Source organism: Zea mays, chromosome 4 (assembly GCF_902167145.1).
Source record: "Zea mays cultivar B73 chromosome 4, Zm-B73-REFERENCE-NAM-5.0, whole genome shotgun sequence".
Lineage (NCBI taxonomy): Eukaryota > Viridiplantae > Streptophyta > Magnoliopsida > Poales > Poaceae > Zea > Zea mays.
This window is the reverse complement of record NC_050099.1, coordinates 72350834-72378088: the sequence shown is the minus strand read 5'-3', so window position 1 is coordinate 72378088 and position 27255 is coordinate 72350834. Positions and strand designations below refer to the sequence as shown.

General features: G+C 45.1%; 1 long non-coding RNA gene across 2 annotated transcripts; it reads left to right on the top strand.

The window, feature by feature from the left end:
- Positions 1–601: 601 nt before the first annotated feature.
- Positions 602–6298, top strand: LOC103653382 (uncharacterized). 2 transcript variants are annotated; one of them, XR_002750534.2, is made up of 3 exons: positions 602–5651; positions 5736–5940; positions 6058–6298. It is a non-coding gene; the product is annotated as an uncharacterized lncRNA (long non-coding RNA). The 2 variants fall into 2 exon arrangements; XR_002268734.3 differs by having other exon boundaries at positions 602–5940.
- The last annotated feature ends 20957 nt before the right edge of the window (positions 6299–27255 follow it).

Sequence of the window (27255 nt, the reverse complement as noted above, 5' to 3'; positions counted from 1 at the left end):
CTTTCTCTCCTCACGAACACATGCACGGACAGGGGCAAAAACTGTCGTGCAGCCGTCGTGGATTCGGCCATTGGGTAGGCTTGTGCCACGCCTGTCGGGGCTACTGGTCGGGCGGCTGCAAGACAGAGTTCAGTAGCGCACCATGCCGAAACTGGAGAGGGCACCGGCCATCCATGGGGGAAGGCTCGGCATGGTGAAAGAGCAGAGGCAGGGTAGGGCAAGATCTAGGGAGGGGCTACAGGCGGCCATGGAAGCTGAGAGAGATGGGAACGAGGACGACTGCTCTAGGGCTTCACGGGGTCGACGGTCGAGAAGGGCGAGGTGGGCGCGTGGCTTCTGGTGGCCAACCTCCATGCCGGACCGAGCAGGGAAGGGCAGGGCGGGACGAGGGCGCGCGGGGCCTGCACGCCGGGGCCATGCTCGCGCTGGGCCTGCGGGCGCACCGCCACGCCGGGCGAGCCACGGGCCGCCGCGCTGTCTGGCCGTGCAGGCCGCCGCGCGCGCAGGGGTCTGTGAGGGGCATGTCGCCATGGCTAGGGAGAGGGATGGGAGAAGAACACGTTGGGTGGGAGGGAACAGAGGGAGAGGAGGAGGAATCCCTGCGTAGCTGGTAACCACTGCTCTTCACGCCTGAGCGAGACGAGAGGTTATACGATGACATGGTGGATTTATATAAAAAGAGCGGGCACGAGAGATGGTTGCGAAATTCGTCGTGAATCGCATTCTAGCCGAGCGAAAGAAACGGTTGTGCGACGAGTTGCGCAAGATAGTGTAAGATGGAGATTGAGTTAGGCGAGTGGTAGACAGGGTTAGATAAAATTAGACGAAGATAGTCAGAGCTGGCCTGCAAGCCCAGGATGCAGGGTAGATGTCGGATGGGTAGACGGGGATAGACGAGGATATCCGATGCGAGCAGCATACCGTTCACGAGAAGAAGCAGTTCGGTGATCTCGTGAAAAAGGGCACGAGATCTGGAACAGGTTCGACGAGAGTAAGAAATATATATATATATAGGGTAGGTATAACGGGAGCCCTAGGCTTCCAATAGTTAAAGGAAGCCCAGGCCGACTACTCCTATAAACTGGTTCAACCCAAGCACCCAACTAGCCTGTCGGGTGCGCCACCTACCCCACGTCTGTTAGCGCAAAAAAAGGAATGCATGCACGAGTCAAACACGATCTAATGCATGCGCGTAAATTTAGGAAAAAAATATGTGGCGGTTTTTATTTTTAAATGCTTTATTTCCTCCATAAATTTAGGATCGCTGCAACAGCCATGCAGCTAGACACGTAAGGACCATTTTATGATATATACTGAGACTAAATATGCTACACTGTGTAGATAATTATGCAATTCGGTATACTGCGTAAAAATCTGTTACCAGCTGCATGCGCACGAATTTATGATGAAAATAATGTGCAATGAAAGGAAATGAATTGCATGCATAGAAAAAAAATCGTATTTAATGGTTAATTTGCTTCATAAATATAGTATCCCTCCAACAACCATGTAGCTAAACACATTAGAACTAGTTTATGATTTATACTTATACTAATTATACTACACGATATAGGTATTTATGCAATTCGGTACACTGCGTAAAAAAATCTAGCATGTTGTTCACTGGTGGACGCATCTCCAGGTTGGAGCGTAAAAACCTTAAGTTTTACGCATAAAATCTCTCAAGCGTAAATATCTGGCCAATGTGAGAGGTTGATAGCTCTGGTAGGTTGTTATTACGATGCTATTTTTATGGCAGATTCGAAAAATATGGCAGCCGCATGAATGCAATATATATTTTTATACAGATCCTAAAATTATGGCAAAATGCATGCATGAGTCAAACACGTTCCCTTGCATGCGCGTAAATTTAGGAAAGATATGTGTGGCGGTTTCTATTTTAAATGCTTTATTTCCTCCATAAATTTAGGATCGCTGTAACAGACATGCAACTAAAACTCGTAATGACCATTTTATGCTATATACTGATACTAAATATGCTACACTGTGTAGATAATTATGCAATTCGGTATACTGCGTAAAAATCTGCTATCAGCTGCATGCACACAAATTTATGATGGAAAGAATATGCAGTGAAAGGAAATGAATTGCATGCATAGAAACAAAAAATCGCATTTAATGTTTTATTTCCTTCATAAATATAGGATCCCTCCAACAGCCATGCAGCTAAACGCATTAGAATTAGTTTATGATGTATACTGAAACAAATTATACTACACGGTGTAGGTATTTATGCAATTCCTTACACTGCGTAAAAAATCTGGCATGTTGTTCACCGGTGGACGCATCTCCGGGTGGAGCGTAAAAACCTTAAGTTTTGAGCATAAAATCCCTCATTTATAAGCGTAAATATCGAGTCAATAGAGGTTGATAGCTTTAGTAGGTTGTTATTACGATCCTATTTTTATGACAGATCCGAAAAACATGGCAGCCGCATGCATGCGGTTTCTATTTTTATACAGATCCAAAAATTATGGCAAAATCGTGGGAGTTTCCATTGCATGCACGCAAATTACGAACAGCATAAATCAAGGAATTACCTTTCCAATGTGCATACAGTAAACTGATATACGAACTCTGTGTTAAAGCATAAAATCGTACAGTTTTTAGCGTAAATAATACATGTGGTAGGCATAAAACACAATAAACGAAAAGAAAAATGCGCCGGATCGGAGGATGTCACGCGCGATCATCGCTGCGCGCATCTCGCCCCTTCCGTGACGTCGCTCGCTCGAACATCGCGCCTCATGTGTCACCGTCGCTACTCGCACGTCGACGGGCGTCGCTTGCTCGTCGGCCTTGGAAGTGCCGCCTCCTCGGGGCTTCGGGGACGCCGCCGCTTGCCCGCACAAGGGCCTCGCTGCGGATCGAGGAACCTCCGCCACCGCGCGTCGAGGTAATGGAGTTGTGGCCACCGGCCTGGGATCCGCCGCCGCTCGCCCTCTGGATCGAGGGCCGCCACCGCCGGCCTGGGAACCGCCGCCACCGCATGTCGAGGTCGGGGAGCCACGGCCACCGCAGCCACTGGCCGGGGTCCACCGCCGTGCGCGCTATCGGGCAACCGCCGTCGCTAATGAATCGAGATGGGGCGTGAAAAACTGAACCCTAGCACTCCGGGTCCTGTTTTATAGACGTCCGGATGTGGTCCGGATTGCACTGTCTGCCCCGGGCTTCCTTTAGTTATTGGAAGCCCAGGGCTCCTAATATACAATCTATATATATATTATCGAGTTTTCAAAATTTTATAGTTTTCGTAAATACTAAATTTTAGGAATTTAATTAATATTAGAAAAACTGAAATTCATATTTAATACTCGAAGAAACATTTCGAAGGTTCCCGAAAGTTTCCGAAAACATAAACAAGATAATTCGATATAGTTTGAAAACATTTGCACTTATAAACACTATACAACGACATAAATAAAACCTTCAAAGCTTCTCCAGGATTTTATTTTACTACGCTAAAAAACTTATATATATATATATAACTCTTCATTATTTAGAAAAAAAGAAGAAAAGCGGTAAAGGAGAGGATAACATCTGAATTTGGTGAATATTAGAAAAGAAATTTTATACTTTCATATTCAGCGTGTTACATTACAGCTAGGTTGTCAGATGTTTCTTCAACGGATCACATCGAGCCTCGACGAGAAAACATGGATTATGTTAGGAATTGTAACCGAGCCCAGCCTCATGGTTTGATGTGTCGCGGTGCCGGGTTATAAAGTATCATGTGATGCGGGCCCCTTGATCCTCATATGGTGGCCGAACTGGGGCGAGTTGTGCGGCGTCGTTGAGAGAAGGGCGGAAGCCGCCACGGAGACAACTCCGGTGCACTGGCGCCGGTGCTTCGGATGGTGGTCAGGGAGCTCCTTCGGGCCATGTTCGTTTAAGCCAAACCCGGTCGAGATCGAGCCCAATCCCCCGTGGATCAGCGTGGGCTAGAAAAGATCACAGCCCACAACGAAACAGCGTTCGTTTCACCCCGTCCGGGTTTCAACTCCGGCCCACCCTGACTATTCCGAGCTCAACCCGGTCGGGAAACATCCCTCGTCACCCCGTCGTGGAAAGAACCCGCGAGCGAGAGTGCTCAGCGCGAGGTGGCGGCGGTGGCTAGCGGCGGTGGCTACATCGACGCATACGCACGACACGGCGACCGGCGTGGAGAACAACAAATTTTCGCCGGTACTCACGCCGTCCTCCTCTAACTCCTCGCTAGTACGCACTTGCCATCCCGATTCCATTTCCAGATCTCGCTAGGTCTCGCTAGTTCCCAAGATCTCACTTGTTGTTTATTGGATCCTGCATTCCACCTCTTTTAATTCTTGGGGCTCTATCCTTGGTCTCTACCGTCGACGAGCCCGAGCAGCAGGCCACTGGAGCGGACACTGTTGCCGTGACGGCCGTGGCCCTGGTGGTCGTGATGGCTGTCTCGTAGCTCATGTCCTGCTGAGAGACCCAAATGACCGATGGCCATTGCGAACAGAATAGGGAGGCTTTGAGTGTGAGGCCGTGACAACACAGTCATCTCACTAGAATCTTTATCACGTTCACATCTCTAATGTGTTAGAACTGGATATTTGTTTACTTGTTCAAGGTATTGAGATTGCAATAATGAACTACTGTCTACGCTCAGCTTTAGCATCTATACCTTTCTGATACTTAGAATTAGTTTATGTAGTTTAGTCGCAAAGTTATACCAAAGCACAATATATAACTGACAATACATTTATGGACTAACCACTATTCATTTACCTGCCTAGTTATGCTATATAACTGACAATATATTTATGAATTAGTTATGCTATATAACTGACAATACGCATTCACTGATTTGCAGTTAGTATTAATAGGCAACTAACTGGACACATTCACAGATTCATAAAGGCATGCACCTAATAAGGTCACATGACTGAAATCATATTTATATGCAAAACAGATTCAGATACTAAGAACTTGAGCACCAGTCCAAACTGCAGTATCTAGCTCAGTAGAATGGAGTATGGTCATCGATGATGGAGAGGCTAGGCGTGTGTCACTGTATCGATGTAGGAGGCAATTGTCCAATACAAATCATATATTTGCATACCTTGAGTAGAGTAATTCTCTATATACTGAGCAGAGTAATTTAAAAAAATTAGATACACTGAGCAGAGTAATTCTCTATTATGGCATCATATATTTGCTTTACCTGGAGTAGTTTGAATGTGCAAGACAGTAATAATAGTTTGAATGTGCAAGACAATACTAGTATTTTCTCATATCTGAATATTTAACGTTTGTCCATCTATACAAGCATAGGATTAGTTGGCACTAGAATCATGTGACGAGGAGAAGGAGCACATGCCATGTAACTGCATGTAGAAAGCCAGTTTCATTATGCAATGCAAGTTTAGAGTTTTGTTTTGAAATAAAGGGCGCATGGAGAAATAGAAACGTCATGCTAGCTAATAAACAACTTATGGTAGCTAATAAACAGAAATGTATTTTTCACAAATCTCATTTATTTCCAATTAGTTGTCTATGTATTTCTAACAAAAACCTATTATATTTCTAGATTATCCCTGCATCGGTTCGAGTTGGAGAAGACGAACTTCCACCATCTTGGGACCCTACACCCTCTCCTTTACGTACTTGTTATGTCCTATATGTTCTTTATTACATCATGTTCTGTTTTTGTTGGTGTTTATTTTCTGTTATGGATTTCTTTTTAGTTAGCAATGGATGTGACACTAAGAGATCGCCTTAGAAAGAGAAGGGATGAGGATGATGATGATATGATGCTGTTTTTTTCCTATGCTACATATATTGGGCTTTAGTTCAAACATAGCAAGGGAAAAGAAGCGAAGGCATACATCAAAGTTAAGTGGCCAAGAACATGTTCAAGAGTTGCTTCAAGGTCATTTGAAGAACTGTTGGGTAACGTTCAGGATGGAGCCTGAAATTTTCAAATCGTTGGCAGTAAATTCAGTCTTTCACTTGTTTTTCTGCAGATCTGCTATCTTTCACTTATGTTCAATGTTTCACTTGTGCCAGTGAATGGTGATGATGCATTGCTCCTTGTTGCTGACGACCGCCTGCTACTGCTTGCTACTTTTACCACGACAACAACGATTGCTGCTTGCTGCTGGCCATGTGTGCAAGGCCTGGTCATGCATAAACAATTGTGCATGTCATGAACTCTTTAAGCGTAGGGCATTTCAGTGCATTGGATGGATTACTTGTCCTGTAATGAAACCTATAATAATGGTGCTTCTATGCGACTGCTGCAAGACATTACTTGTCTGCTCTTTCTTGTGTAAACTGAGGACAATTATATGCTATTCCACTTGTCTGCAATTTTACTTGTCTGCTATCTTCGTAGTATTTCACTTGTCTGCTATTTCAGTGCATTGTATGCTGCCTGACGGTAGGAAATGAAATATGTTGATAAGTCTTTTGCATAAGAGCTCATATGGATTAACCGAATGGCCTTTTTGAGACATGGATTAAATCCCCAAGGGGATCAAACCCCCAAGGGGATTGAGTGAAAGGAAGGGATACACTCAATCCCTCTCTGGATTAGATCCACTTGGGGAATTAATCCCTTGCAACCGAACAAGCCCTCGGGGTTCATGCTATCGCCGGGTGGGAAGGAGGTCGCGGGGACCTGAGACTGCTCGTGTGGTCTCTCCTTAGCCTCGGATGACTGTGCGTCGCGGGCAACGCCTCTGCCACCACCGACCTGGATAAGGGAAACCTCAATTAGTTAGCAACTGTTCTGTCTACGTTTCGGGTCGATCAATTTGAGTAGGGAGCAACCAAAGGGTTGGGAATCGCTCACCAGAGCTGGTAAATTGCGGTGATTTAGCCATGCTTTGTGGTCAGGGGACCAAGCGCGTTAATGGGTGTTTGTCACAACCCAGGGACGGTGGAACACAAGCCACCGTCGTGAGCTGTTGCCAGGCGGAAGAACAACTTCCAGATGCGTTTCAACAGGTATGGTGGAATACTTTCTATATTTCTTTTTTCTGTCCATTCTCTAGTATTTGTCTAGTATTTATAGTGCAACACTAGGCTAATACAGCCCACTAGAAATATGGCCACAATAGGCCCAACTCACAGATTACAATTACCCAGTAATCAAGTAGCACTCCTGACATTACCCCCCTCGCTAGAGTTTGATTGTCCCCAATCAAGTGCATCTGGGAAACGCTTCTTCATCACCTCATAGTCTTCCCAAGTAGCTGCATCTTCTAGTAAATGAGACCACACCACGCGAATTTGAACCACAGCATGACTCCCTTTCCTCACCATACGACGATCCACAATGTACAAAGGCTTGACCTCCACTTGAGACAGATCCACCAACTGGGATAGATCCGAAAACACAGGAGCTGCATTTGGTGTGAAAGCTTTCAACTGTGAAACATGGAATACCGGATGTACCAAAGAATTCTCAGACAGTTCCAATAAATATGCCACTGAACCAATCTTATTCAACACCTTGAATGGCCCAAAGTACTTATAGGCTAGTTTAGGGCAAGGACGATTAACCACTGAACTTTGTACATAAGGTTGCAATTTGAGCAAGACCAATTCCCCTTCTTGAAACACTCGATCAGATCTTCTCTTGTCAGCTTGAATTTTCATTTGATTTTGTGCTGCTGCTAACCGAGACTTCAATATTTCTGAACACTGTTGTCTTTCCATTAACAAATCATGGACTGATTGATCCTTTGCCTCAGACAATACTGGTGCTGCAGCAAACACTGGATCATACCCATATAGCACCTTAAAAGGAGAACATCCAAGAGCAGTGTGATAGGATGAATTGTACCAGAATTCTGCTAATGGAAGCCATCTTTTCCACTTAGCAGGATAGTCATGAATGGCACACCTTAAGTACATTTCCAGACACTGATTAACCCTTTCTGATTGGCCATCAGACTGAGGATGGTAAGCAGTGGTCAGAGCCAACTTGGTGTCCAAAGCTTGAATAAAGACTTCCAAAAATGGCTAGTAAAAATCTTATCCCTGTCTGAAACCAATGACTTAGGAGTTCCATGAAGTTTCACCACATTATCCAAAAACACTTGTGCCACAGTTGCTGCCGAGAAAGGGTGTCTCAAAGCAAAGAAGTGTGCATACTTAGAGTATCTATCAACCACCACCAAAATAGTATCACACCCTTCCGACTTTGGAAGGCCTTCAATGAAGTCCATAGTCAAGTCTTGCCATGCACCCTGAGGAATAGGTAAAGGTTGTAGCAATCCTGGTGAAAGAACTCTTTCAGATTTAGCATGTTGACATACTAAACACTGCTGCACAAACAATTTGACATCAGTTTTCAACCCTTTCCACCAAAACAACCTCTTCACCCTGTGATAGGTTGCCAAGCTGCCAGAATGGCCTCCCACTATACTGTCATGTAGTGCAGCAATAATCTTTGTTCTGAGAGCTGAGTTCTGAGCAACCCAAATCTGGTTCCCTTTTCTAATCACACCTTTCTGCACTGAAAACCCTTGTTCATTGGGACTATGAAGGACTAACTCAGCTAATAATCTCTGAGCTTCATCATCAGTCACATAAGAGTTAAGCACCTCTTGTACCCACAAAGGCTTCACTTTAGTCAAAGTCTGCAGTGCCATCAAATGCCCAACTCTAGACAAAGCATCAGCAGCAATATTCTCTTTACCTTGCTTATAGACAATTTTGTATTGCAGTCCCATTAATCTTGCCATGGCCTTCTTTTGCAAATTCAACTGCAATACTTGCTCATTTAGAAAACTCAATGCCTTGTGATCTGTTCGGATCACAAATTTAGCTCTCTGAAGATATTGACGCCACCTTTGCACTGACATTAAAAGGGCCAAGAATTCCTTGTCATAAATGGATAGCATCCGATTTTTCTCACTTAGAGCTTTGCTAAGAAATGCAATGGGTCTGTTTCTTTGCATTAAAACTGCCTGAGAGCACCTAGAGGGGGTGAATAGGTGATCCTGTAAAACTTGAAACTTAATGCCACAAAACTTGATTAGGAGTTAGCACAAGAATGCCAAGTGGCTAGAGAAGAGTCTTTCAAGACACGATAACCACAAGAAGATCAATCACAGATAGACACAGTGGTTTATCTCGTGGTTCGGCCAAGTTCAACACTTGCCTAGTCCACGTTGTGGCGTCCCAACGGACGAGGGTTGCAATCAACCCCTCTCAAGCGGTCCAAAGACCCACTTGAATACCACGGTGTTTTGCTTTGCTTCACTATATCTCGTTTGCGAAGAATCTCCACAACTTGGAGCCTCTCGCCCTTACACTTGATGTTCACAAAGAAGCACGTAGTAAGGGAGGAATGAGCAACGCACACAAGACACAAAATCAGAGCGACAACACGCACACAAGTCGCAACAAGAGCTCACAACACAACCCGGCGAGTTCACAACTCAAATGGAGCTCTAGTTGCTATCACAAAGAATCAAATGCGCGGAATCGAAGTCTTGGTGCTTATGAATGCTTAGAGAATGCTTGGTGTGCTCCTCCATGCGCCTAGGGGTCCCTTTTATAGCCCCAAGGCAGCTAGGAGCTGTTGAGAGCATTCCAGGAAGGCAATTCTTGCCTTCTGTCGCCTGGCGCACCGGACAGACCGGTGCACCACCGGACACTGTCTGGTGCGGATTTCTTTCCTTCTTTGGCGAAGCCGACCGTTGGCGTTTTGGAGCCGTTGGCGCACCGGACACTGTCTGGTGCACACCGGACAATCCGGTGCTCCCTTCCGACCGTTGGCTCCGCCACGTGTCTCGCGCGGATCGCGCGGCCGACCGTTGGCCCGGCCGACCGTTGGCTCACCGGACAGTCCGGTGCACACCGGACAGTCCGGTGAATTATAGCCGTACGCCGTTAATCACTTCCCGAGAGCAGCAAGTTCGCCTGAGCTAGCCTGGCGCACTGGACACTGTCCGGTGCACCCAGACAGAGCTGACTTTGGCTGAACAAAGCCATCTTTAATTTCAACTTGATTTTTCCTGTTTCCAGCACTTAGACACAATACATTAGTCTTTAAAACAATGTACTAAGTCTGAGAAAAACATACCTTTAACCTTGATTTGTACTTTGTCCACCATTTAACACTTAGGCACTTGTGTTGGACACTAAATCACCAAAATACTTAGAACTGGCCCAAGGGTACATTTCCCTTTCAATCTCCCCCTTTTTGGTGATTTATGCCAACACAACATAAAGCAAGTAGAACAAGTGCAAAATCACTTCAAATAAGAACTCAAAATTGTTTTGATTCAAATTTGACATATATGGATCATTCTTTGCCACCACTTGGTTTGTTTTTGCAAATCAAACTCAATTTTCTATCTCTAAGTCAAACACACATGTTGAAACATAAAGAGAGATATTTCACGAGAAATTTGAACAAGGATTCAAAAACTCCCCCTTTTCCCATAGTTAAGCCTTCTCCCCACAAGAGACCAACTTGACAATAAGAGGCAAACAGGAGTATTTTGACAAACAAAAACTCTAACTCTACTTTTTCAAAATTCTCAAGTGGTAGCTGATCCATTTCTTGCTTTGGCCTTATTTTCTCCCCCTTTGGCATCAAGCACCAAAACGGGATCAATTTTGGCCCTTTAACCCCATTGCCTCACCAAAATCGTCAACTAAGAGTAAAAAGGCAATAAGAGTACATAGATGAACTTGGAATAAGTTACTCTTTCATCGGAGTGCAGTGGAAGTCTTGCATGGTCCAAGTCCACCTTTTCCCTTTCAAACCTCCTTTGGGACTAAATTAAGCAAACTCAAGTACACAGTTAGTCTCAAAGGTTCAAGTTGTAGCACATCTCCCCCTAGATGTGTGCATCACTTGCAAAGGACTTGTGAGGTCCGGGGAGTGCATATACAACTTGAGCACCATAAATAAACAACAAAATGCATAAGGAACATGATCAAAGGCATAAACACATGTATGCTATAAATCAATCCAAGTTCCGCGAATCTAAGACATTTAGCTCACTACGCAACTTGCAAAAGGTCTGTTCATCTAAAGGCTTGGTAAAGATATCGGCTAGCTGGTTCTCGGAGCTAACATGAAATACTTCGATATCCCCCTTTTGATGGTGGTCTCTCAAAAAGTGATGCCGGATGTCTATGTGCTTTGTGCGGCTGTGTTCAACAGGATTATCCGCCATGCGGATAGCACTCTCATTATCACATAGGAGTGGGAGTTTGCTCAGATTGTAGCCAAAGTCCCTGAGGGTTTGCCTCATCCAAAGTAGTTGCGCGCAACACTATCCTGCGGCAACATACTCGGCCTCAGCGGTGGATAGGGCAACGGAGGTTTGTTTCTTAGAACTTCATGACACCAGGGACCTTCCTAAGAATTGGCACGTCCCCGATGTACTCTTCCTATCGACCTTACATCCAGCATAGTCGGAGTCTGAATATCCAATCAAGTCAAAGGTGGACCCCTTTGGATACCAGATCCCGAAGCAAGGCGTAGCGACTAAATATCTAAGAATTCGCTTCACCGCCACTAAGTGACATTCCCTTGGATCAGATTGAAATCTAGCACACATGCATACACTAAGCATAATATCCGGTCTACTAGCACATAAATAAAGTAAAGACCCTATCATAGACCGGTATGCTTTTTGATCAATGGACTTACCTCCTTTGTTGATGTCGGTGTGTCCGTCGGTTCCCATTGGAGTCTTTGCGGGCTTAGCGTCCTTCATCCCAAACCGCTTGATCAAGTCTTGTGTGTACTTTGTTTGGGAGATGAAAGTACCATCCTTGAGTTGCCTCACTTGGAACCCAAGGAAATAGCTTAACTGGCCCATCATCGACATCTCAAACTTTTGAGTCATCACCCTGCTAAACTCTTCACAAGACTTTTGGTTAGTAGAACCAAATATTATGTCATCGACATAAATTTGGCACACAAAAAGATCACCATCACATGTCTTAGTAAAAAGAGTTGGATCGGCTTTCCCAACCTTGAAAGCATTAGCAATTAAAAAGTCTCTAAGGCATTCATACCATGCTCTTGGGGCTTGCTTAAGTCCATAGAGCGCCTTAGAGAGCTTACACACGTGGTCGGGGTACCGTTCATCCTCGAAGCCAGGGGGTTGCTCCACATACACCTCCTCCTTGATTGGCCCGTTGAGGAAAGCGCTCTTCACATCCATTTGGAACAACCTGAAAGAATGGTCAGCGGCATATGCTAGCAAAATACGAATGGACTCTAGCCTAGCCACAGGAGCAAAAGTCTCCTCAAAGTCCAAACCTGCGACTTGGGCATAACCTTTTGCCACAAGTCGTGCCTTGTTCCTTGTCACCACCCCGTGCTCGTCTTGTTGGTTGCGGAACACCCACTTTGTTCCCACAACATTTTGCTTGGGACGAGGCACCAGTGTCCAAACTTCATTTCTTTTGAAGTTGTTGAGCTCCTCCTGCATGGCCAACACCCAGTCCGGATCTAGCAAGGCCTCCTCTACCCTGAAAGGCTTAATAGAAGAGACAAAGGAGTAATGTTCACAAAAATTAACTAATCGAGATCGAGTAGTTACTCCCTTGCTCATGTCACCCAAAATCTGGTCGACGGGATGATCCCTTTGAATCATTGCTCGGACTTGAGTTGGAGGTTCCTGTTGTGCTTCTTCCTCTATCACATGAACATCTTGTGCTCCCCCTTGATCACACGCCTCTTCTTGATGAACCTGTTCATCGTCTTGAGTTGGGGGATGCACCATTGTTGAGGAAGAAGGTTGATCTTGCTCCTTTTGTTCCATTGGCCTCACATCTCCAATCGCCATGGTGCGCATTGCGGCTGTTGGAACGTCTTCTTCATCTACATCATCAAGATCAACAACTTGCTCTCTTGGAGAGCCATTAGTCTCATCAAATACAACGTCGCTAGAGACTTCAACTAAACCCGATGATTTGTTGAAGACCCTATACGCCTTTGTATTTGAGTCATAACCTAACAAAAACCCTTCTATGGCTTTGGGAGCAAATTTGGAATTCCTACCCTTCTTCACTAGAATGTAGCATTTACTCCCAAAAACTCAAAAATACGAAACATTGGGTTTGTTACCGGTTAGCAGCTCATACGAAGTCTTCTTGAGGAGGCGATGAAGGTAGACCCGGTTGATGGCGTGGCAAGCCGTATTTACGACTTCCAACCAAAAGCGCTCGTGGGTCTTGAACTCTCCAAGCATCGTCCTCGCCATGTCTATAAGCGTCCTGTTCTTCCTCTCTACCACACCATTTTGTTGTGGTGTGTAGGGAGCGGAGAACTCGTGCTTGATTCCTTCCTCCTCAAGATACTCCTCCACTTGAAGGTTCTTGAATTCGGACCCATTGTCGCTCCTTATCTTCTTCACCTTGAGCTCAAACTCATTTTGAGCTCTCCTTAGGAAGCGCTTGAGGGTCCCTTGGGTTTCAGATTTATCCTGCAAAAATAATACCCAAGTGAAGCGGGAAAAATCATCAACTATAACAAGACCATACTTACTTCCTCCTATGCTCAGATAGGCGACGGGTCCGAAGAGGTCCATATGAAGTAACTCCAGGGGTCTTGATGTTGTCATCACATTTTTGGCATGATGAGAGCTTCCCACATGTTTCCCTGCTTGACAAGCTGCACAAGGTCTATCTTTTTCGAAGGTAACATTAGTTAGACCTATCACGTGTTCTCCCTTTAGAAGCTTGTGAAGGTTCTTCATCCCCACATGTGCTAAGCGGCGATGCCACAGCCAGCCCATGCTAGTCTTAGCAATTAAGCATGCATCTAGACCGGCCTCCTCTTTTGCAAAATCAACTAAATAGAGTTTGTCGTTTAATACACCCTTAAGAGCTCATGAACCATCACTTCTTCTAAAGACAGACACATCTACATTTGTGAATAGACAATTATATCCCATATTACATAATTGACTCACAGACAACAAGTTATATCCAAGCGACTCAACTAAGAACACATTAGAAATAGAGTGCTCGGATGAAATAGCAATTTTTCCTAACCCTTTCACCTTGCCTTGGTTCCCATCACCGAATATGATTGAATCTTGGGGATCCTTGTTCTTGACGTAGGAAGAGAACATCCTCTTTTCCCCTGTCATGTGGTTTGTGCATCCGCTGTCGATAATCCAGCTTGAGCCCCCGGATGCATAAACCTGCAAGGCAAATTTAGGCTTGGGTCTTAGGTACCCAACTCATGTTGGGTCCTACAAGGTTAGTCACAATAGTCTTAGGAACCCAAATGCAAGTCTTATCACCCTTGCATTTTGCCCCTAGTTTCCTAGCAATCACTTTCCTATCTTTTCTACAAATTGCAAATGAAGCATTGCAAGCATGATAAATTGTAGAAGGTTCATTGTTTACTTTCCTAGAAACATGAACAACATTTCTTCTAGGCATAACATTTTTCCTAGTCAAATTTCTATCATGCATAATAGAAGAACTAGAAGCAATCATGGCATTTGAATTGTAAGCATTACAACTCCTATCATAATGAACATTCCTAGAATATCTCCTATCATGGTATAAGAAAGCATGGTTCTTTTGCACACTATTTGCCATAGGGGCCTTCCCTTTCTCCTTGATGGGGATGGGAGCCTTATGTCTTGTCAAGTTCTTGGCTTCCCTCTTGAAGCCAAGCCCATCCTTAATTGAGGGGTGTCTACCAACCGTGTAGGCATCCCTAGCAAATTTTAGTTTACCAAAATCACTTTTGCTAGTCTTAAGTTGGGCATTAAGACTAGCTACTTCATCATTTAATTTAGAGATGCAAACTAGGTGTTCACTACAAGCATCAACATTAAAATCTTTGCACCTATTGAAAATCTTAACATGTTCTACACAAGAGTTGGATTTATTTGCTATTTCTAGTTTAGCATTTAAATCATCATTAACACCTTTTAAAGTAGAAATGGTTTCATGACACGTAGATAGTTCACAAGCAAGCATTTCATTCCTTTTAATTTCTAGAGCAAGAGAATTTTGTGCACTAACAAATTTATCATGCTCTTCATACAAAAGATCCTCTTGCTTTTCTAATAACCTATTCTTATCATTCAAGGCATCAATTAAATCATTAATTTTATCAACCTTGGTTCTATCTAGGCCCTTGAATAAACATGAATAATCTATTTCATCATCATCACTAGATTCATCCTCACTTGAAGAAGCATAAGTACTAGTATTACGAGTGCTTACCTTCTTTTCCCTTGCCATGAGGCAAGTGTGATGCTCGTTGGGGAAGAGGGATGACTTATTGAAGGCGGTGGCGGCGAGTCCTTCGTTGTCGGAGTCGGACGAGGAGCAATCCGAATCCCACTCCTTTCCAAGATGTGCCTCGCCCTTCGCCTTCTTGTAGTTCTTCTTCTTTTCCCACTTTCCACTCTTCTTTTCCTGGTCACTATCATTATCGGGACAATTAGCGATAAAATGACCAATCTTACCATATTTGAAGCAGGAGCGCTTCCCCTTCGTCTGGTTCTTGTTGGGGTGCTCCTTGCGATCCTTTAGCGTCGTCTTGAACCGCTTGATGATGAGGGCCATCTCTTCATCATTAAGCCCAACCGCCTCAATTTGCGCCACCTTGCTAGGTAGCGCCTCCTTGCTCCTTGTCGCCTTGAGGGCGATAGTTTGAGGCTCTTGAATTGGGCCATTTAATGCATCGTCGACGTATCTAGCCTCCTTGATCATCATCCGCCCGCTTACGAACTTTCCAAGGATCTCTTCGGGCGTCATCTTCGTGTACCTGGGATTCTCACGAATGTTGTTGACAAGATGTGGATCAAGTACAGTAAAGGACCTTAGCATTAGGCGGACGACGTCGTGGTCCGTCCATCGCGTGCTTCCATAGCTCCTTATCTTGTTGACGAGGGTCTTGAGCCTGTTGTACGTCTGTGTTGGCTCCTCCCCTCTTATCATCGCGAATCTCCCGAGTTCGCCTTCCACCAACTCCATCTTGGTGAGCATGGTGACATCGTTCCCCTCATGTGAGATCTTGAGGGTGTCCCAGATCTGCTTGGCGTTGTCCAAGCCGCTCACCTTATGGTATTCGTCCCTGCACAATGAGGCTAACAAAACAGTAGTAGCTTGTGCATTTTTATGAATCTGTTCCTTGATAAATAGAGGACTATCCGAGCTATCAAATTTCATTCCACTCTCTACTATCTCCCATATACTAGGATGAAGAGAGAACAGGTGACTACGCATTTTGTGACTCCAAAATCCGTAGTCCTCTCCATCAAAATGAGGAGGTTTACCAAGTGGAATGGAAAGCAAATGTGCATTTGAGCTATGCGGAATACGAGAATAATCAAAAGAGAAGTTTGAGTTAACCGTCTTCTTTTTCTCGTAGTTGTTGTCGTCATCCTTTTGGGAAGAAGAGGACTCGTCGCTATCGTCGTAGTAGACGATCTCCTTGATGCGCCTCGTCTTCTTCTTCTTCCCATCTCTCCGTTTGTGGCCCGAGCCCGAGTCGATAGGCTTGTCATCTTTAGGCTCGTTGACGAAGGACTCCTTCTCCTTATCATTGATCACAATCCCCTTGCCCTTAGGATCCATCTCTTCGGGCGGTTAGTCCCTTTCTTGAAGATAACGGCTCTGATACCAATTGAGAGCACCTAGAGGGGGGGTGAATAGGTGATCCTGTAAAACTTGAAACTTAATGCCACAAAACTTGATTAGGAGTTAGCACAAGAATGCCAAGTGTCTAGAGAAGAGTCTTTGCAAGACACGATAACCACAAGAAGATCAATCACAGATAGACACAGTGGTTTATCCCGTGGTTCGGCCAAGTTCAACACTTGCCTAGTCCACGTTGTGGCGTCCCAACGGACGAGGGTTGCAATCAACCCCTCTCAAGCGGTCCAAAGACCCACTTGAATACCACGGTGTTTTGCTTTGCTTTACTATATCCCGTTTGCGAGGAATCTCCACAACTTGGAGCCTCTCGCCCTTACACTTGATGTTCACAAAGAAGCACGGAGTAAGGGAGGAATGAGCAACGCACACAAGACACAAAATCAGAGCGACAACACGCACACAAGTCGCAACAAGAGCTCACAACACAACCCGGTGAGTTCACAACTCAAATGGAGCTCTAGTTGCTATTACAAAGAATCAAATGCGCGGAATCGAAGTCTTGGTGCTTATGAATGCTTAGAGAATGCTTGGTGTGCTCCTCCATGCGCCTAGGGGTCCCTTTTATAGCCCCAAGGCAGCTAGGAGCCGTTGAGAGCATTCCAGGAAGGCAATTCTTGCCTTCTGTCGCCTGGCGCACCGGACAGTCCGGTGCACCACCGGACACTGTCCGGTGCGGATTTCTTTCCTTCTTTGGCGAAGCCGACCATTAGCGTTTTGGAGCCGTTGGCGCACCGGACATTGTCCGGTGCACACCGGACAGTCCGGTGCTCCCTTCTGACCGTTGGCTCGGCCACGTGTCTCGCGCGGATTGCGCGGCCGACCGTTGGCCCGGCCGACCGTTGGCTCACCGGACAGTCCGGTGCACACCGGACAGTCCGGTGAATTATAGCCGTACGCTGTTAATCACTTCCCGAGAGCAGCAAGTTCGCCTGAGCCAGCCTGGCGCACCGGACACTGTCCGGTGCACCACCGGACTGTCCGGTGCACCCAGACAGAGCTGACTTTGGCTGAACAAAGCCATCTTTAATTTCAACTTGATTTTTCCTGTTTCTAGCACTTAGACACAATACATTAGTCTTTAAAACAATGTACTAAGTCTGAGAAACATACCTTTAACCTTGATTTGTACTTTGTCCACCATTTAACACTTAGGCACTTGTGTTGGACACTAAATCACCAAAATACTTAGAAATGGTCCAAGGGCACATTTCCCTTTCACTGCCCCAATCCCATCCATGCAGGCATCAGTTTCTACCACAAATACTTCTTCAAAATTAGGCAAAGCTAGCACTGGTGTCTCACACATAGCTTGTTTCAACTGCTGGAAAGATGTTTCCGCACCTTGACTCCAGTGAAATGCCTTATGTTTGAGAAGGTTGGTGAGAGGTTTAGCAATGATTCCATAATGCTGCACAAATCTCCTATAATATCCTGTTAACCCCAAAAAACCTCTCAACTCAGTCACACTGGTAGGTGTAGGCCACTTCTTCATGACCTTAGTTTTAGAAGGATCGGTGGATACTCCCTTCTGAGAAATAATATGCCCTAGATACAACAACTCCACCTGCCCAAAAACACACTTCGATTTCTTTAAAAAAAACTTGTGTTCCTTCAGCTTCTCAAACACCAGTCTCAGATGTTGTAAATGATCAACCCAAGATGCACTATAGATAAATATATCATCAATGAATACCAGGACAAATTTACGAAGAAAGGGTGCTAAAATTGAGTTCATAGCACACTGCAAAGTTGCAGGCGCATTAGTGAGACCAAAAGACATGACTCTAAATTGGTAATGACCTTGATGGGTTTTAAATGCTGTCTTGAACTCATCTGTCTCACCCATTCGAATCTGATGATACCCAGCTGTAAGATCAAGACTGGTAAAGAATTGTGTGCCTGATAACTCATCTAGAATCTCTTCAACTAGTGGCATAGGAAATCTATTTTTGACAGTCATGTCATTAAGTTTCCTGTAGTCGACACAAAATCTCCAAGATCCATCTTTCTTCTTAACCAAAAGCACTGGAGAGGCAAAGGGACTCACACTTGGAGTAATCAAACCAGCTTCTAATAAAGCATTCACCTGCCTCTCTATCTCATCTTTATGGAGAGGAGAACATCTATAAGGTTTGGAGTTCACAGGTACAGCACCTGGCACTAGCGGAATATAGTGATCATATACTCTGGATGGAGGTAGCTGATTTGGAATTGTGAACAATTCTGCAAATTCCATCAATACACACTGAACATCTGCATGTTGTAGGTGTGATTGTTGGTCCACATTAGCTTCTACCAACACAAAGGCCCACACCTCATTTCCTTTCTCCCATTTGTGCAACTGAGATACAGATACTTGTTGTACCATTAATGAGTCCTCCCCCACATCTCCTTTAAGAATCACTGGCACATTCTCATCCACAAAACTAATGACATTAGTTTTCCAATCACACTCCATGGGACTATGATCCTGTAGCCAGTCATACCCCAAAATTGCATCGAAAGCACTAATGGGCAATACTCTCATATCTGTGTGATAGAAGTGACCATTGGCCCACCATTCCAACTTCTTAACCATCTTGTGACAGACCATAGAAGCCCCATTTGCTACCTTCACAGTTACGGGTGAACAAGGATATACCGACAATGCTAACTTCTGAACCACCTGTTCACTGATGAAGCTAGTGGAACTCCCTGAGTCAACCAACATCACCATGACTTGCTTTTGCACCACTGCTCTGATCCTCATACTGTTCACCCCTGCAGTTCCAGATAAGGCTTGTGTTGAGACTTGACAACACACCCCTTGCTGCTCATCCTCTTGCTCCAGTTGTTGCAGCACCTCATCTGTCAAAACCATCTCCACATTCTCAACAATCACTGTATTGAGCTCGACAGGACCTCTTTTCGTGCACTTGGCAATATGTCCCGGCTCAAATCTTTCACCGCAAGCATAACATAATCCATTTAGTCTCCGAAACTCCCTTACTTGTCGTTCTTTGGACAGATCACCTCCCACTGGTGGTTGCTTCCCTTCTCCTTTGAACCCCACCCCAACTTGCTTGTTATGGAACGGCTGACGCTGTCCCTTTCCTTTGGCTTTGAAAGGGAAATGTGCCCTTGGGCCATTTCTAAGTATTTTGGTGATTGAGTGCAAACACAAGTGCTTAAATGTGAATTTATGCCCATGGATGAACAAAGTGAAAATCATGAGTAAAGGTACGTTTCTAAGCCTTAGTACATTGGTTTTGTGTACTAATATGCTTGTCTAAGTGTTAGAAACAGAAAAGAAAAAAAGGTGCAAAAAGCTTGGCTGTGTACAGCCAAGACTCAGCTCTGTCTGGCACATCGGACTGTCCGGTGGTGCACCGGACAGTGTCCGGTGCGCCAGGCTGACTCGGCCTGAAGAGGCCGCTCTCGGGAATTTGCCGACGGCGTACGGCTATAATTCACCGGACTGTCCGGTGTGCACCGGACTGTCCGGTGAGCCAACGGTCGGCCGGGCCAACGGTCGGCCGCGCGATCTGCGCGAGACACGTGGCCGAGCCAACGGTCGGAAGGGGGCACCGGACATGTCCGGTGCGCCAACGGCTCCCAGATCTGCAACGGTCGGCAGCGCTGTTTAAGGAAAGAAATCGGGCACCGGACAGTGTCCAGTGTGCACCGGACTGTCTGGTGCGCCCAACGACAGAAGGCAAGGATGGCCTTCCAGATTTGTTCTCAACGGCTCCCAGCTGCCTTGGGGCTATAAAAGGGACCCCTAGGCGCATGGAGGACTACACCAAGCATTTCTACAACATTCCTAAGCACCAAGACATCGATCTCGCGCATTCGTTTCATTGTGATAGCATATAGAGCTCTTGTGGAGTTGTGAACTCTTTGAGTTGTGTTGCGAGCTCTTGTTGCTACTTGTGTGCGTGTTGTTGCTCTGATCTTTTGAAGTCTTGTGTGCGTTGCTCATTCCCTCCCTTGCTCTGTGTTTCTTTGTGAACTTCAATTGTAAGGGCGAGAGGCTCCAAGTTGTGGAGATTCCTCGCAAACGGGATTGAGAAAAAGCAAGCAAAACACCGTGGTATTCAAGTGGGTCTTTGGACCGCTTGAGAGGGGTTGATTGCAACCCTCGTCCGTTGGGACGCCACAACGTGGAGTAGGCAAGCGGTGGTCTTGGCCGAACCACGGGATAAATCACTGTGTCTTCTCTGTGTTGAACTCCTTGTGATTGTCATATTGTGCAAGATCTTCGCTCTAGCCACTTGGCATTAACTGTGCTAACGTTTAATCAAAGTTTTTGTGGCTATAAGTTTTAAGTTCTACAGGATCACCTATTCACCCCCCCCCTCTAGGTGCTCTCAATTGGTATCGGAGCTGTTCTCTTCAAGAAAGGGACTAACCGCCCGAAGAGATGGATCCTAAGGGGAAGGGAATCGTGATCAACGATAAGGAGAAGGAGTCCTTCGTCAACGAGCCCAAAGATGACAAGCCTACCGACTCCGGCTCGGGCTATAGACGGAAGGAAGGGAAGAAGAAGAAGACAAGGCGCATCAAGGAGATCGTCTACTACGACGACAGCGACGAATCTTCCTCTTCCCAAAAGGACAACGACGACAACGACTATGACAAACAAAAGACGGTTAACTCAAACTTTTCTTTTGATTATTCGCGCATTCCGCATAGCTCAAATGCTCATTTGCTCCCCATTCCACTTGGCAAGCCTCCTCACTTTGATGGAGAGGACTACGGATTTTGGAGTCACAAAATGCGTACTCACCTATTTTCTCTCCATCCAAGCATTTGGGAGATTGTGGAAAGTGGAATGAAATTTGATAGCTCGGATAGCCCTTCGTTTATTAATGAACAGATCCATAAAAATGCACAAGCTACTACGGTGTTGCTAGCCTCTTTGTGCAGGGACGAGTATCACAAGGTGAGCGGCTTGGACAATGCCAAGCAGATTTGGGACACCCTCAAGATCTCTCATGAGGGGAATGATGTCACCTTACTCACCAAGATGGAGTTGGTGGAGGGCGAGCTCGGATGATTCGCGATGATAAGGGGTGAGGAGCCGACACAAACATACAACCGGCTCAAGATCCTTATCAACAAAATAAGGAGCTACGGAAGCACGCGATGGACGGATCACGACGTCGTCCGCCTAATGCTAAGGTCATTTACCGTTCTTGATCCTCACTTGGTGAACAATATTCGTGAAAATCCTAGGTACATCAAGATGTCGCCCGAAGAAATTCTTGGAAAATTTGTAAGCGGGCGAATGATGATCAAGGAGGCGAGGTACGTGGACGACGCGTTGAATGGCCCAATCCATGAGCCTCAACCCATTGCTCTCAAGGCAACAAGGAGCAAGGAGGCGCTACCCAGCAAGGTGGCGCAAATTGAGGCGGCCGGTCTTAATGATGAAGAGATGGCCCTCATCATCAAAAGATTCAAGACGGCACTAAAGGGTCGCAAGGGACAGCCAAGCAAGACTAAGACCAAGGGAAAGCGATCAAGCTTCAAATGCGGTAAGCTTGGTCATTTTATTGCTAACTGTCCCGACAATGATAGCGACCAGGAACACGGGAGCAAGAGGGAGAAGAAGAAGCATTACAAGAAGGCCAAGGGCGAGGCACATATCGGAAAGGAGTGGGATTCGGATTGCTCCTCCTCCGACTCCGACAATGAAGGACTCGCCGCCACTGCCTTCAACAAGTCATCCCTCTTCCCCAACGAGCGTCACACATGCCTTATGGCAAGGGAGAAGAAGGTATGTAATCAAAACAATGTCACTTATGATTCTTCCAGTGATGATGAGTCTAGTGATGATGAAATAGATTACTCTAGTTTGTTCAAGGGATTGGATAGAACTAAAGTAGATAAAATTAATGAATTGATTGATGCCTTGAATGAAAAAGATAGACTCTTAGAAAAACAAGAGGACCTTTTGTATGAAGAGCATGACAAATTTGTAGAGGCACAAAAATCTTATGCCTTAGAAGTTAAAAGAAATGAAGTGCTTTCTAGTGAACTATCTTCGTGTCATGAAACCATTGCTACTTTAAAGAGTGTTAATGATGACTTAAATGATAAACTAGAAGTAGCTAGTAAATCTAATTCTTGTGTAGAACATGTTGAGATTTGCACTAGGTGTAAAGATTTCGATGTTGATGCTTGTAGTGATCATTTAGTTTCAATTTCCAAATTAACTGAGGAATTGGCTAGTCTTAATGCCCAACTTAAGACTAGCAAGAATGAATTTGATAAACTAAAATTTGCAAGGGATGCCTACACGATCGGTAGACACCCCTCAATTAAGGATGGACTTGGCTTCAAGAGGGAAGCCAAGAACTTAACAAGCCATAAGGCTTCCATTCCCGCTAAGGAGAAAGGGAAGGCCCCTATGGCTTCTAGTGCTAAAAAGAACCATGCCTTTTTGTATCATGATAGGAGACAAACTAGAAATGCTTATAGGAGTTATAATGCGTACGATGATTTTTCTCATGCTATGTTTGCTTCTAGTTCTTCACATGTGCATGATAGAGATGCTGGTAGAAGGGATGTTGTTCATAATATGCCTAGGAGAAATGTTGTTAATATTTCTAGGAAAGTTAATGAGCCTTCTACAATATATCATGCTTTGAATGCTTCCTTCGCAATTTGTAGAAAGGATAGAAAGGTAATTGCTAGGAAGTTAGGGGCAAAATGCAAGGGTGATAAAACTTGCATTTGGGTCCCTAAGGAAATTATGACTAACCTTATAGGACCCAACAAGAGTTGGGTACCTAAGTCCCAAGCCTAAACTTGCCTTGCAGGTTTATGCATCCGGGGGTTCAAGCTGGATTATTGATAGCGGATGCACAAACCATATGACGGGGGAGAAGAAGATGTTCACCTCCTATGTCAAGAATAAGGATTCCCAAGATTCAATTATATTCGGTGATGGGAATCAAGGCAAGGTAAAAGGGTTAGGCAAAATTGCAATTTCTAATGAGCACTCTATCTCTAATGTGTTTTTAGTAGAGTCTCTTGGATATAATTTGCTATCTGTTAGTCAATTATGCAACATGGGGTATAACTGTCTATTTACAAATGTAGACGTGTCTGTCTTTAGAAGAAGTGATGGTTCACTAGCTTTTAAGGGTGTATTAGACGGCAAACTTTATTTAGTTGATTTTGCAAAAGAAGAGGTCGGTCTAGATGCATGCTTAATAGCTAAGACTAGCATGGGCTGGCTGTGGCATCGCCGATTAGCACATGTGGGGATGAAGAACCTTCACAAACTTCTAAAGGGAGAACACGTGATAGGTTTGACTAACGTTCAATTCGAAAAAGATAGACCTTGTGCAGCTTGTCAAGCAGGTAAACAAGCGGGAGGAGCACATCACAGCAAGAATGTGATGACCACTTCAAGACCTCTGGAGCTGCTGCATATGGACCTCTTCGGACCCGTCGCCTATCTGAGCATAGGAGGAAGTAAGTATGGTCTAGTTATTGTTGATGACTTTTCCCGCTTCACTTGGGTATTCTTTTTGCAGGATAAATCTGAAACCCAAGGGACCCTCAAGCGCTTCCTCAGGAGAGCTCAAAATGAGTTTGAACTCAAAGTGAAGAAGATAAGGAGCGACAACGGGACCGAATTCAAGAACCTTCAAGTAGAGGAGTTCCTTGAAGAGGAAGGGATCAAGCACGAGTTCTCCGCTCCCTACACACCACAGCAAAATGGTGTGGTAGAGAGGAAGAACAGGACGCTCATTGATATGGCGAGGACGATGCTAGGAGAGTTCAAGACCCCCGAGTGCTTTTGGACGGAAGCCGTGAACACGGCTTGCCACGCCATCAACAGGGTCTACCTTCATCGCCTTCTCAAGAAGACGTCATATGAGCTACTAAACGGTAACAAACCCAATGTATCTTACTTTCGTGTATTTGGGTGCAAGTGCTACATTCTAGTGAAGAAAGGTAGAAATTCTAAATTTGCTCCCAAAGCTGTAGAAGGGTTTTTGTTAGGTTATGACTCAAATACAAAGGCGTATAGAGTCTTCAACAAATCATCGGGTTTAGTTGAAGTCTCTAGCGACGTTGTATTTGATGAGACTAATGGCTCTCCAAGAGAGCAAGTTGTTGATTGTGATGATGTAGATGAAGAAGATGTTCCGACGGCCGCTATACGAACCATGGCGATTGGAGACGTTCGGCCACAGGAACAAGATGAACGAGATCAACCTTCTTCCTCAACTATGGTGTATCCCCCAACTCAAGACGGTGAACAGGTTCATCAACAGGAGGCGTGTGATCAAGGGGGAGCACAAGATGATCATGTGATGGAGGAAGAAGCAGAACCGGCACCTCCAACCCAAGTTCGAGCGATGATTCAAAGGGATCATCCCGTCGACCAGATTCTTGGTGATATTAGCAAGGGAGTAACTACTCGGTCTCGATTAGTTAATTTTTGTGAACATTACTCCTTTGTCTCTTCTATTGAGCCTTTCAGGGTAGAGGAGGCCTTGCTAGATCCGGATTGGGTGTTGGCCATGCAGGAGGAACTTAACAACTTCAAGCGCAATGAAGTTTGGACGCTGGTGCCTCGTCCCAAGCAAAATATTGTGGGAACCAAGTGGGTGTTCCGCAACAAACAAGACGAGCACGGAGTGGTGACGAGGAACAAGGCTCGACTTGTGGCAAAAGGTTATGCCCAAGTCGCAGGTTTGGACTTTGAGGAGACTTTTGCTCCTGTGGCTAGGCTAGAGTCCATTCGTATCTTGCTAGCATATGCCGCTCACCATTCTTTCAGATTGTACCAAATGGATGTGAAGAGCGCCTTCCTCAACGGGCCAATAAAGGAGGAGGTGTACGTGGAGCAACCCCCTGGCTTCGAGGATGAACGGTACCCCGACCACGTGTGTAAGCTCTCTAAGGCGCTCTATGGACTTAAGCAAGCCCCAAGAGCATGGTATGAATGCCTTAGAGATTTCTTAATTGCTAATGCTTTCAAGGTTGGGAAAGCCGATCCAACTCTTTTCACTAAGACATGTGATGGTGATTTGTTTGTGTGCCAAATTTATGTCGATGACATAATATTTGGTTCTACTAATAAAAAGTCTTGTGAAGAGTTTAGCAGGGTGATGACGCAAAAATTCGAGATGTCAATGATGGGCGAGTTGAACTACTTCCTTGGGTTCCAAGTGAAGCAACTCAAGGACGGCACCTTCATCTCTCAAACGAAGTACACGCAAGATCTGCTAAAGCGGTTTGGGATGAAGGACGCCAAGCCTGCAAAGACTCCGATGGGAACCGACGGACACACCGACCTCAACAAAGGAGGTAAGTCCGTTGATCAAAAAGCATACCGGTCAATGATAGGGTCATTACTTTACTTATGTGCTAGTAGACCGGATATTATGCTTAGCGTATGCATGTGTGCTAGATTTCAATCCGATCCTAAGGAGTGTCACTTAGTGGCAGTGAAGCGAATCCTTAGATATTTAGTTGCTACGCCTTGCTTCGGGCTCTGGTATCCAAAGGGGTCTACCTTTGACTTAATTGGATATTCAGACTCCGACTATGCTGGATGTAAGGTCGATAGGAAGAGTACATCAGGGACGTGCCAATTCTTAGGAAGGTCCCTGGTGTCATGGAACTCTAAGAAACAAACCTCCGTTGCCCTATCCACTGCTGAGGCCGAGTATGTTGCCACAGGACAGTGTTGCGCGCAACTACTTTGGATGAGGCAAACCCTCAGGGACTTTGGCTACAATCTGAGCAAAGTCCCACTCCTATGTGATAATGAGAGTGCTATCCGCATGGCGGAAAATCCTGTTGAACACAGCCGCACAAAGCACATAGACATCCGGCATCACTTTCTGAGAGACCACCAGCAAAAGGGAGATATCGAAGTGTTTCATGTTAGCACCGAGAACCAGCTAGCCGATATCTTTACCAAGCCTCTAGATGAGAAGACCTTTTGCAGGCTGCGTAGTGAGCTAAATGTCTTAGATTCGCGGAACTTGGATTGAATTGTAGCATACATGTGTTTATGCCTTTGATCATGTTCATTCTGCATCTTGTTGCTTATTATGGTGCTCAAGTTGTACAAACACTCCCTGGACCTCACAAGTCCGTTGCAAAGTGATGCACATGTTTAGGGGGAGATGTGTTACAACTAGACCCTTTAAGACTAACCATATGCTTGAGTTTGCTTGATTTAGTCTCGAAGGAGAATTGAAAGGGAAAAGGTGGACTTGGACCATGAAAGACTTCCACTGCACTCCGATGAGAGGGTAACTTATTCCAAGTTCATCTCATGAACTCTTATTTCCATTTGCTCTTAATTGAAAATTTTGGTGAGGCAATGGGGTTAAAAGGGCCAAGATTGATCCCGTTTTGGTGTTTGATGCCAAAGGGGGAGAAAATAAAGGCCAAACCTATAAATGGATCAGCTACCACTTGAGAGAGATTTTGAAAATAGTAGAGTAGAGCTTTTGGTTTGTCAAAACTCTTTCATTGTCTCTTGTGTCAAAAGTTGGCTTCATGTGGGGAGAAGTAGTGATTATGGGAAAAAGGGGGAGTTTTTGAAATCATTGATCAATCTCCTTTGGA